Source organism: Protomyctophum bolini (genome assembly GCF_963924005.1).
Source record: "Protomyctophum bolini genome assembly, chromosome: 22".
NCBI classification, from domain to species: Eukaryota; Metazoa; Chordata; class Actinopteri; order Myctophiformes; family Myctophidae; genus Protomyctophum; species Protomyctophum bolini.
In genome coordinates, this window is record NC_137883.1 from 22317839 (window position 1) to 22328737 (window position 10899).

The 10899-nt window shown below is 41.0% G+C and overlaps 1 long non-coding RNA gene across 1 annotated transcript; it reads left to right on the forward strand.

Annotated features, from left to right (window-relative positions):
* Positions 1 to 60: 60 nt before the first annotated feature.
* Positions 61 to 7661, forward strand: LOC308309826. Its single transcript, XR_013963426.1, has 4 exons — positions 61 to 185; positions 3896 to 4276; positions 6241 to 6297; positions 7333 to 7661. It is a non-coding gene; the product is annotated as an uncharacterized lncRNA (long non-coding RNA).
* Positions 7662 to 10899: the final 3238 nt, after the last annotated feature.

Here is a 10899-nt window from a genome sequence, read left to right on the forward strand (position 1 = left end):
GGTACAGCCAAGGGAGGAGGGTGGGGTGTCTGGGTGTATGGGCAGGTATTTACAAGGGCTCCGGTTCCTTCCTCTTCCTAGCTTTTGTTCTGAATTCCTTCACTGAAAAGAGAAGTTATTATGTATTCCCACTCATACAGACAGGCAGTAAAACTGACAAGATAGGTACTGCATTCCTCGTCTTGGTGAGTAGTTGCGTTTTGTGATAAGATACAGTAGGCTACTGGTATGTTCTACAGTATATCGCTACAGCTGTGTAGTGTGTGTGTGTGTGTGTGTGTGTGTGTGTGTGTGTCCTGTCCCTAAGTCTTTGTTTGGCACTAATCTATTGGTTTTTTTTTATTTTGGCGGAACCTGAACAACCTGACAGACTTTGACTTGCCTTTCACAGCCATCATAACATTTTGTTTTTATTGTTATCAGCTAGTCTGAGGCTCATGTGGCTCCTTAAGAGTTCACACACAGTAAGCTGTGTTTAAACATTTGTAACTCAGAGAGCATGCAAACACATGTACAGGTCCATTTGGTTCAATTTTTAGTATACTCTTCTGAAACTGCGGCTGTTGTGTGTTGGTGTAGCAATATAACCTGCTATACTTCAATACATATTTGGATATTGTTATTAAGCTGTGTTGTGTGTAACTGTGTATCAACTGTTCATGTTTGAGGGATTTCTAGTTACTCTTTGAGTACAAAAGTTAGAATGTAGACTGTTCAATGGTCCTTTCTCAACAATGAGGTGCTGTTTTAACAGGCAGTGGTTGTGGCACTTTTAACCTGTATTTCAGTGCCGCCTTATTTTATCGTCCGTTTGGTATTTTAGCCTCTCAGTCAGTATTCATAGTCTCAGATTTGTTTAGTCTCTCCGGTTTTAGCGTTTATTATATGATGAAGGCATATATAGTCGATATTGTGTCATTCCTAATAGTATGTTTGGATTTCAGTTGTGAAACCGTTGACTTGTACCATCTTGCTCATCCCAAGTCACAATGAGACAAATAGATCTGTTATCTTTGTTTTGTCTTGTGATAAATGAAAAGAACTTAGCTCTCTCCAATACTTTCCACACAATAGGAAAAAAAACATCAGCAGATAAACAACTACATTTACCATACATATAGTCGTGCATGAAAGATCATTTCTGTATCATTAAGCTCTGTATCACTGTCGTTTAGGTAAAACTGGCTGGATAGGGAGCATAGATGTAAATCTAACCACAATAGGACCCTGAGAGGGAACACATTCTGTAAGAATGACCCTGCTGGATGTTAGCTTGGCAGCTACTGCATATCCATTATCCCATGATTTTGTAACCCATTTTTAACCCCCGTATCAATTATCTAATGTGATCCTGGGCTCTACACACCCTCCGCCAACCATGTCCCCATATATGTGGGACATGGCAGAGCAACGGACTTGATATCAGAGAGAGAGAGACTGGACTCTGGTGGGATGGGATAACTCCTGAGTGTGTACACATTACATTTTTTTGTACACACTAAATTCAGATGAACACTGCAGGTGTGGCTAATGGAGTGCTTTGCCAATATGGGCGTTTTCTGTGCTGTGGTTCCTCTGTGTGAAACAATGGCTTGTGTGTGTGTGTGTGTGTGTGTGTGTGTGTGTGTGTTCGCCCCCTGAAGGCATGATTCTGTGTGAAGGTAAACTGTTCATACTTTGCCACATGATGGCGGATCTGAAATGTCACTGTGCAGCGAATCAGGCTGGAACCCAGGCTAATATGATGAAAATAACCACCAAGCTTGTGAGCTCCTAGATCTCAAACTCTCAGGTCCGGGATTGGGTCTCGAGGCTCGTCTGCGCCCAAGATGGTCCAGAGTAATCTAGTAAGAGAGTGGCGACACTATAGCGTTGACTCCAATTGGAACAATAGAATGCGGAAGTGTTCATTCTATCTCAATGGGATAGTTCAAATTTTTTGATCTATAGCACCCCGCTTTGCGGAGAGATCAAAGCTTGTCGCCACTCTCTTACTAGATTTCTCTGAGATGGTCAGCAGTGGCTACATTGGACAGGACAGTAAGGCCTACTATTCCCAGTAGAAAATAACTCTTCCTACTTCCGGCCTGGGTACCGAGGCTAAACACCAGAGATACCCAACCACTGGTACGTGTGCCTGTGCTGGTCCTCGGGACATGTCCCACTGGTACACGAGAAGGGAAAGGGAATCCCAAGTTTTCCCGAACCTGAATCTATAACCGTGCGTCACCAGGATTAATGATAATGGTCAATGACAGTGATATAACATTATGTTGTGATATAATAATATAGCAGCAGGTATAGGCTACTTGAGGCCAGTCAACTGTTCTTGTTTTTCGTGTTTTGGTACGATGATGCACGACCGCGACGCCCCCCCTAAATACCTAAAACCTTGACTGTCGTCTGTCCTACAGTTGAGCCTGTCACATAGCCCTGTCTCTTTTGTATGTCTAGTTACCTGATGAGCCTTTTACTTTGAATGAACTCCTCATTGAATGTATAACAATGGAGAGTGCTGAGTTTATCTGGAAAGCAGAACACAGAACAGGGAAATAGGATACCGTCCCACGGTGTTGCATGTTTTGGGGGGACAGGGAATATAAAGTCTTATGTTATCAACCAGTACTGACATGAACTGTGGTTGTTGAACAGTTTCAAGTAGGCCTACCTTTAGCAAACAGACATCCAGAGAAGTTTGAAAACCCTTTTCCAAGACTAGCTCAATTTTCATCTGCAGTGCATGGGTGCACTAGCATGTTGTAACATTACTGAAGGCTTGTTGATGCTCATTTCACAGTTATTGAGCAATGCTTCCTGCCTGTGCCAGTGTGTCAGCTCCCTCAATATTACTGATGTCATTCAAAATGCACTTTTGCTGCCAGGCAAGACAGACACACTTGTCTGTCTTGTCTTGCCTTGCCTGTTGGTACGGTATGCCAGAGCCCAGAGATTTTTTTGCTGAATAAGTGGTGCTGAATAATATGGTTCAAGTAGAAGGTGTTAAGCAACACTGGTAAGCTGTTACCATGCTTTGTTTTGAGCTCCACTGTTGCAGCGTTGACTGTTGCTCTGGTGTGGTACAACTCACACAAACACAACAAGATCATGACACATTCTGAACGAAAATACATTGCATGGATGCAACTGGGACGTATCCTCAGTGATGTATCCCAAGGTCATCGGGGTTTCGGATCTCGCAAACATTATACCCCTCATTCGGGTGACCCAGCCGGGGTGATTAAATGTACTGGATATCTTAAACTCACAATCAAAGTGTAATGAAGTTGAAGTCCAGATCAAGGAAAGGTTTAAAGAGTACACAATCACGGATTTATTACAAGAGCGCTCCTGGAGAATGAACACCAAAGTATCATGACATCTCCCAATTACAAGTTTCCACCCTCTCTTATACAATTAGAGAGTTCCCAAAATAAAAACACACATGGTTGAAAAGCAACAAGACACTCCTTTAACACATGGCCTTATATGGCTGTTCTTCCAGTCTACTAGAATTCACACAAATAGGTTTTTGACTGCTGGTAAGTTGTAACAGGTGAAACCACTCCGGAACTACTATGCCAGACTGTGACCGAGACCTAACTAGGCCTTGTCTGGTCTGTGAGAATGAGTGCCGAGGGATAGGGACAGGGCCTATTCCCTCATGTCATAAATAACAGGCTAGTCACATTTCCGTTGTTATTGGATTATTTGTTATTCATATGACAATGTGAATGAATGAATCTTAAAATGGAAATGTTTTTCATTTTTCTACTGTTTCTGTTGATGACTTGACTGCAAAACATTCTGGTAAAAGTGTCATGTAATCTTTGCAATTCTCAAGTGAAGGCCAGGGATCATGATTGTGTGTACTATGAGGTTTATGACTTTTTTTCAGGGCCAAATCCAACCCATCCTCCAGTGCATCGATCTACACTTCTCATCCTTCTGACCCATACTTCATCTTCACTCATCTTGTCATCCATCCATCCATCCATCCTACAATGTACACCTCCCTCCCTCCAGGGATTGACTACGATTTGCCCACTTGTGGGGACACACAGTGTAATGGGCGCGGTAAGTGCGTGGGCGCCCTAGGGAGCGGCAGTGAGATGGTGTGCGACTGCGTGCTGGGGTACAGAGGGCACAACTGCGAGGACACGGTGAACGAGGCCGTCAGCTTACCGCTGACGCTGGGCGTCGTGGCCGTCATCGTCGGAGCCCTGATCCTGGCCTTCATCGTCGCTAAGATACGGCAGAAGTACAAGAAGAAACGCAGGTGAGAGTTACTGATTTCACACTGTGTTGGGCTATATCATGCACACAGAATAACTCCTCCTACTTCCGGGCCCCTTCCCTACTTCCTTCACAGGTGTTAACGATGATACTAATTAAGGCTCTGTTCCATTCTGGTCATACAGAGTCAGGGTGCTGCTATTGTGCGTGTTGGCTCACTGGAAACACTCTGCTATGTTACACCTGTGGGTCTCAAAGTGACCTTGAGTGCATGGGTTCCACAGGTGTGTGATTCTGAGATTGTACAAATGGAACCAACTGGACCCTTAGTACGTTTCCATTTGTACACTCAGAGTTACGAGAACACTAAAATAGAACAGAGCTAAATAGTATCGTCGGTAACATGGACAGAAGTAGGGAAGGTGCCCGGAAGTAGTGTAGCTAATCAGTTAATGGTACACCTCAGTAATGGCCGTGTCCAGGGCATCTCTGTGGATTAGTCTATAAAAAAAATCCATTCATACTTCAAACAAAAAGAAAACTGCCCCCTCACGTATTAGCAGGGGAGTATGAGTCACCAGAACAGGACGGTTGTTTTTGATTAATCTATTAAGGTTAAAAGGGAGTTTGAAGCTACAATAGGAAGGGTGCGTGACAGATAATTTGATTTTATCAAAGTACTTGATCAAGCAACTTGGAAACTGTCCGGGGTGCTCACAAAAGTGAGTAGACAATGAAATGACCACATTTTGTGAAATATCCCTTTAATGTGGAGTGGACATGTATGCTTGTTCATTTTGACTTAAATGTTTGTTAGTTTTTTTAATATTTAACTTTAAACACCAAATAAAGTCTGCCATTTCAAGTTGAACCCCTTTATTCTTTCACTTGTTTGCATTCATGTTCAGTATGCTTCAACTTATTTCAGCTTCCATTTATAATTTCAAAGGTTGAGTATATTATGACTTCCATTGCTGTTTACCTTTTGATCACTTTTATACTTTTGAAGATATCCCACTTCAAAGCACATGCAGTCTTTTCAGCTTTTTCCAATACACACAAATGGTGTTTGCTAGAAGGGAGAGTTTGTAAAGTCACTGCGCCACAATTTATACACTATATATTTACTTTTACATCACCATGTTCACAAGGGTCTGCCCTCTCATTTAATATAATGTGTGATGTGCATTTTGAGTTACCCATGTCTCTCTGCACTGTAGCAATCTGCATCTGGGTTTCTATACTTGGCCTGTCAAAGTGCTGCAAATAAGTAACTAGGTACATTTACTCAAGTACTACATGATGTACAGTGCTTACAAACTTGAGGTACTTTTACTTTACATTTATTTTATTTCTATTCCACTACAGCATTTGACAACTTTAGTTTACTTGTTACTTTGCAGATTTGATTCAAAGGTATATTAACCACTTAAGTGCTATACTTTGGCTATTCGAAAAAAGGTTACTGTATCTACAATAGGGGACATTATGAGCTTGTAGATCTGCTATTTTTGTTAAAGCTTGACAGTTGGAAGCTTTGGTTACTTTGGTAAACTAAGTTTATTTTGATGCCAATACTTTTGTACATCTTAACCTCCAATTTTCCAAAACACAACTCCCCCTCTCCACAGTGCACCCCCCACCCCCTACACCCCCCCCCTCCCCACCACCTCCACCCATACCGGCGCTACCTGCCCCTCACCACTCCCTCTCAGTAGTAGGCGTGAGTCATGGAAATGGGAACCTGTATGTATGCAGCAGAGGTTGAGTGGTGTGTGACATCTAGTGGCTGATATTTAGCACATTTAACCACTCTCGTTTAACCACTTGCCTATACACAGCTTCATGTGACATGCAAATAATTAAAATGCACTGGAGGGGAACTATCTTTCTGCACACTGCACACTGTTTAGTGGTGAGCTCCCTGCTTGTATAAGCATTGAACCATTCTGCTGACTGACTCACACACACAGAAGAAATACATTGTGTGTGTTTGTTTCTTAACAGGAGCGAAATTGCAGCATTGAGACAGGGCTACAATGTGGTTCTGTAACATGGATCAAGGCAAGTGTCAAACTGAAACACACTGACAAAGACCACAATTAATGACTGGCAACAGTTGAATGATGAATACAATGTTATGTAAAGTTAGAGTACCGGTATATTAATACAATATACAATATGTGCTGTGGTGGTCATTTGTGGATGACCCCCTTCTCTTCCATTGAGACATTTTCAACTCAAGTGATTTTGCCAAAGTGAAAAGAGTTTAACATAACATAACATAGCATTACCCACACTTTGTGGATGGTGGTGGTGGTGGTGGGTGTGTATATTGCTTCAAGTCATGTGAAAATGTTACAACACTGTGGTTCATCGCCATGCTGGCTTGTGGTGGACATTTTTGTCAAATTGCCATGGAACAAATGAAGAGTTACATAGTCTGAAATGATCATACTACAACAACCTGTAGGGTCCACAAATAAACCTGCAGGGTCCATTTGGTTTTATTTGTACACTCTCAGAGTTATGGGGTTCCTTGAAAATAAAACGTTAGAGAACCACTGTCCGGGTGGACTCCTAATGTGCCATAGGACAGTGTGTCATAGCAAATCGGTTTCTGTCATACATATTTTGATCATAAGACCCAATTACGAGTGAGTGTCAGTAACATTATAATGTTACACGGACACATTTGTCCGTGTATGGATTGGACACATTGATGTATGTGAACGGAACAGAATGGTGCTTTTATCACATCACAATCACATACACTGTAAATATAACACTCTCAGTAGCAGTATTTTTATACAGCTAATCATGTTAGAATATATACTTAGTGCAGGTGGCATGTGCACTTATTGTTGTTGGAAACATGTATTTTTATGAATCGGTCAGTCTAAAGAGAGAAAGAGACTTAGTCCAAATTGGACTAAGTCTGGACCAATTTGGACTAAGTCTCTTTCTCTCTTTAGACTCTAAAGAGAGAAAGACCAAATTGGACAGAATGAATGAAGAAAATATAAGGCTGTGCAGGATAGACTATGAACTCCTCATACTGATCCTCTCCTTTCTCCCCCTTTCTCTCCTCTCCTGCAGGTCAGCTGTGGATGCCAATGACCTTTGAGGGTCATTTCCTCATCAACAAGAACAAAGTATGAAGTGTTGTAAAGACATTGGATTTCATCAGAGGAACTTTTCTTTATATAGTATCTGTGTAATCTGATAGAGCTAAAGAAGATCCAACCTGCTATCCGATTGGTTCCCTGCTCATCTATTCACTGGACAGCTCATTGGCTCCCTGACCAGCTCAACATCCTAGAGACATTGTTGACATATTCATCATCAACTGCACCCTGACTCAGAGCGAGACCAACATGGCTACCATGTCATGATGATCAATTGCATAGTTTATGCAATGTCCTGGTAGCTTACGTACTCATAATGGTTGTGTTCATTTAGCCTCTTCCAGACAGACAGACAGACAGACAGACAGACAAGACAGACCGGCAGTCTCCTTGCAATAGATTCCCATTTGCTTTGCGGATCAACTAGTAATGCGTCACTGTCAGGAAGAAACCTTGTAGCCTATGATATATGTTTAATCTTTTTTATGTTTTATGTTTTATGTGTTATAAATTAATGCTATTTTTCATCTATTTAACTATTCAATCCCTATTTTATACTATGTTATATGACAGTGTTGTGCTGTTAGCTTGTGCGTCTGTAGCCTACTATTGTATACATTTGTAAACTATTTGCCTAAAATGACATGCTCAAAAGAGAGACACCATCACGCCTAGTTGAAATAAGTGTGTCTGTGGATTTGAACCAAATAAGAAGTATGTACAAGAGCTTGTGACTGAATGACTATACATTGGATCCATTTCATGAAAAGTAATGGTTTTGGACATACAAGGTTTCTGCCTGACAGCAACAAATAGTAACAGTCCATATCTGTGTGCATAGTTAATTAATCAACTTGTATAGTGTAGTCTCGCATAGACGGATTGGAGACCGGGACGGAATAAGACTCACAGATTCCCCTGGGCCATTTATCTTGAGAGCCCCCCATATATATTTCACTTTCAAAAAACCTTTTGTTCATTTCATCATCTACTTATAGGCTTATGGGAAAAGTGAACACCCCAGACCGTTATTAAGTTGCTCCATTCAGTATTGATATTCATTTTAGCTGCCCCGCCCCCTTCCTATACAAACTCTATTTTAACCAGTTAGATTCATCGAAAACAACCGTTCTTTTTTCTGGTAACTGCCAGACTGCCCTCCTAATACGTGAGGTACTGTGTATTTTTGTTATATTATTTTTAAAATATGAAGGTGGTCGTAATGAGTCCATTTGGTTCCATTTGAACACTCTTAGTTACAGTTATGTCCTGACACTGTACATGTGCCAAAATTGCAGATCTGAGTGTTGTGATCTTGTAGACTATTTTCACAATTCTCGCCTCATTATTTGACAGTTTGGCCAATGTTTGACCAGTTTTCATAGTGTACTTTGTCAACTTTTGATGCAGTTATGGTCTTTTTTCAATTCATTTTTTAGTATGTATTCAAAAGGTCTTAAAGGTCCTTATATTGTCACTTTACGTCATCTGGGGACCCCCTAGAATATCCTGGAGGTCCTGACCCACAGATTGAGAACCACTGAAGTAGGACACCTAGTGGGCAAGGTTTGAAAGTTATTTGAAGCAGATGGTGCACCAGATTTGTCACCATAATGATGCACATTATTGCTTTTTGTTGCAATTACCTCTCTCTGTCAGGAGAGGTAGACAACGGACATACAGATTGAAATGTATGGTCTACCTGCAACTTCTAAACAAAGCATACTGCAGATTTTTTTTGTTTTATGCCTGTGGCTTCCAGCTTATCAGGCAAGCTTTGCTAACACTGTGATTATAGCCTTTTTCTGAATTGGGAGTCTTTGACACACCATTGACTGAATTACTGTTGCTTGTCTGACTGTAAGGGCGGCTGTGGCTCAGGAGGTAGAGCAGGTCGCCCAATGATCACTAGGTCGGCGGTTCAAATCCCGGCTCCTCCAGTCCACATGTCGAAGTGTCCTTGGGCAAGACACTGAACCCTACATTGCCTCCAATGAGTTGGTCGGTGTGAGCTTGCCACCATTGGTGTGTGAATGTGGGAAGTGAGGACGCTGGCGTCGACTGTTCGCCGCTTCACCTCCCAATGTATGAATGAATGAACCATTGTAAAGTCGCTTTGAGCACTTGGAAAAGTGCAGAAAAATGCAATTCATTATTATTATTATTATTGTGGATAAACTGTATTATAGCCTGTAATAAATGTTACCTATATATTAGCCTCCCACAGTCAAACTCTGTTAATTTAGGTCTGTACGGAGAACGGCTGTAATGCATTGGCATACTATGGAGTTTACAGTACGAGTGACAGAGAATAGAATTGTCAAAATCCCCAGTGTCCATTTACTGCAGTTGCATTTGTAAGGTAAATGTGTACACTTTCTGAGTTACAAATGGATAGATTACAGTACCACTTGTGGGGATGAATTACAGAATAATCCTTGATCTAGAATGTGGACATTGATTGTGTGTGTGTGTGTGTGTGTGTGTGTGTGTGTGTGTGTGTGTGTGTGTGTGTGTGTGTGTGTGTGTGAGAGTGTGAGAGAGAGAGAGAAATTGACGGTAAACATATTTTTGTATATGGTTGACTCTGTCCACGTGTGCGCTCTGCCTCCGTCTCTCTGTGATGAGTCATGTCTGTAGACAGACAGTGATGACATCTTGACAAAGACATCTAAGAGAAAATCAAACCCTGGCAGATTTATTTTCAATATTAACCCCCAAGTTCTTCAGTGCCAGTCTGACCATGGAAATGTTGTCACTGCACTGATTACTAAGTCACACATTCCAAACACATTAGCATACACGCCTTCGAAACCATGTGCTGCTCTGAACTGGTTTCCGCTATAGAAATGGTTTCTATTCCGGTGACAAAAACGTGACTATTTTGAAGGCCTGGCCTACCAGAGTACATAACTGTGGCCTGTTCAGAACTGGTTCACCTTCATTTTGACATTCCTGTACGGTTGTAAACGCTGTTTATAATCTTCCGATGAAGTTAAATATGGCAGCCATATAGGCCTATATTAGATGCTTGACTTTATCAATAATCTGTCTTCACTATTGTAAAATAGTTAATTTAGTTAATTAATGCATATTTATGAAAATAGATAGTCTCCATATATATGTACCGTTTGTTAGCTAATGTGAATGTTATTTTGTATAATTATGCTATAGTGGCTTGTATCTTTTTCATACTGCATACATTGTATTTATATTCTGCATCTGTCAATGTTACTATGAGAATCACAAGACAACATAAAAATAATTTCATTTAACTTTATTTTAAAATCTAGGTGTGTCTGTGCACTGCAGTAGCCTATGCCCTACGTCACCACAAAAGGAGGCCAATTATACCTGTAGCTCATATGTATTGCAACATGCGTGACATAATCACTATATACAGAGACATTTCCATGGATACGTTACTCTCATGTATGACAGAAATGTGATTATTTTACATTTGTCCAGTTTCCAGTTCCATTTACACTGATACATTGTTCTTGTTTTGTACTTGGCAAAGTATTTATAAAGATCATTA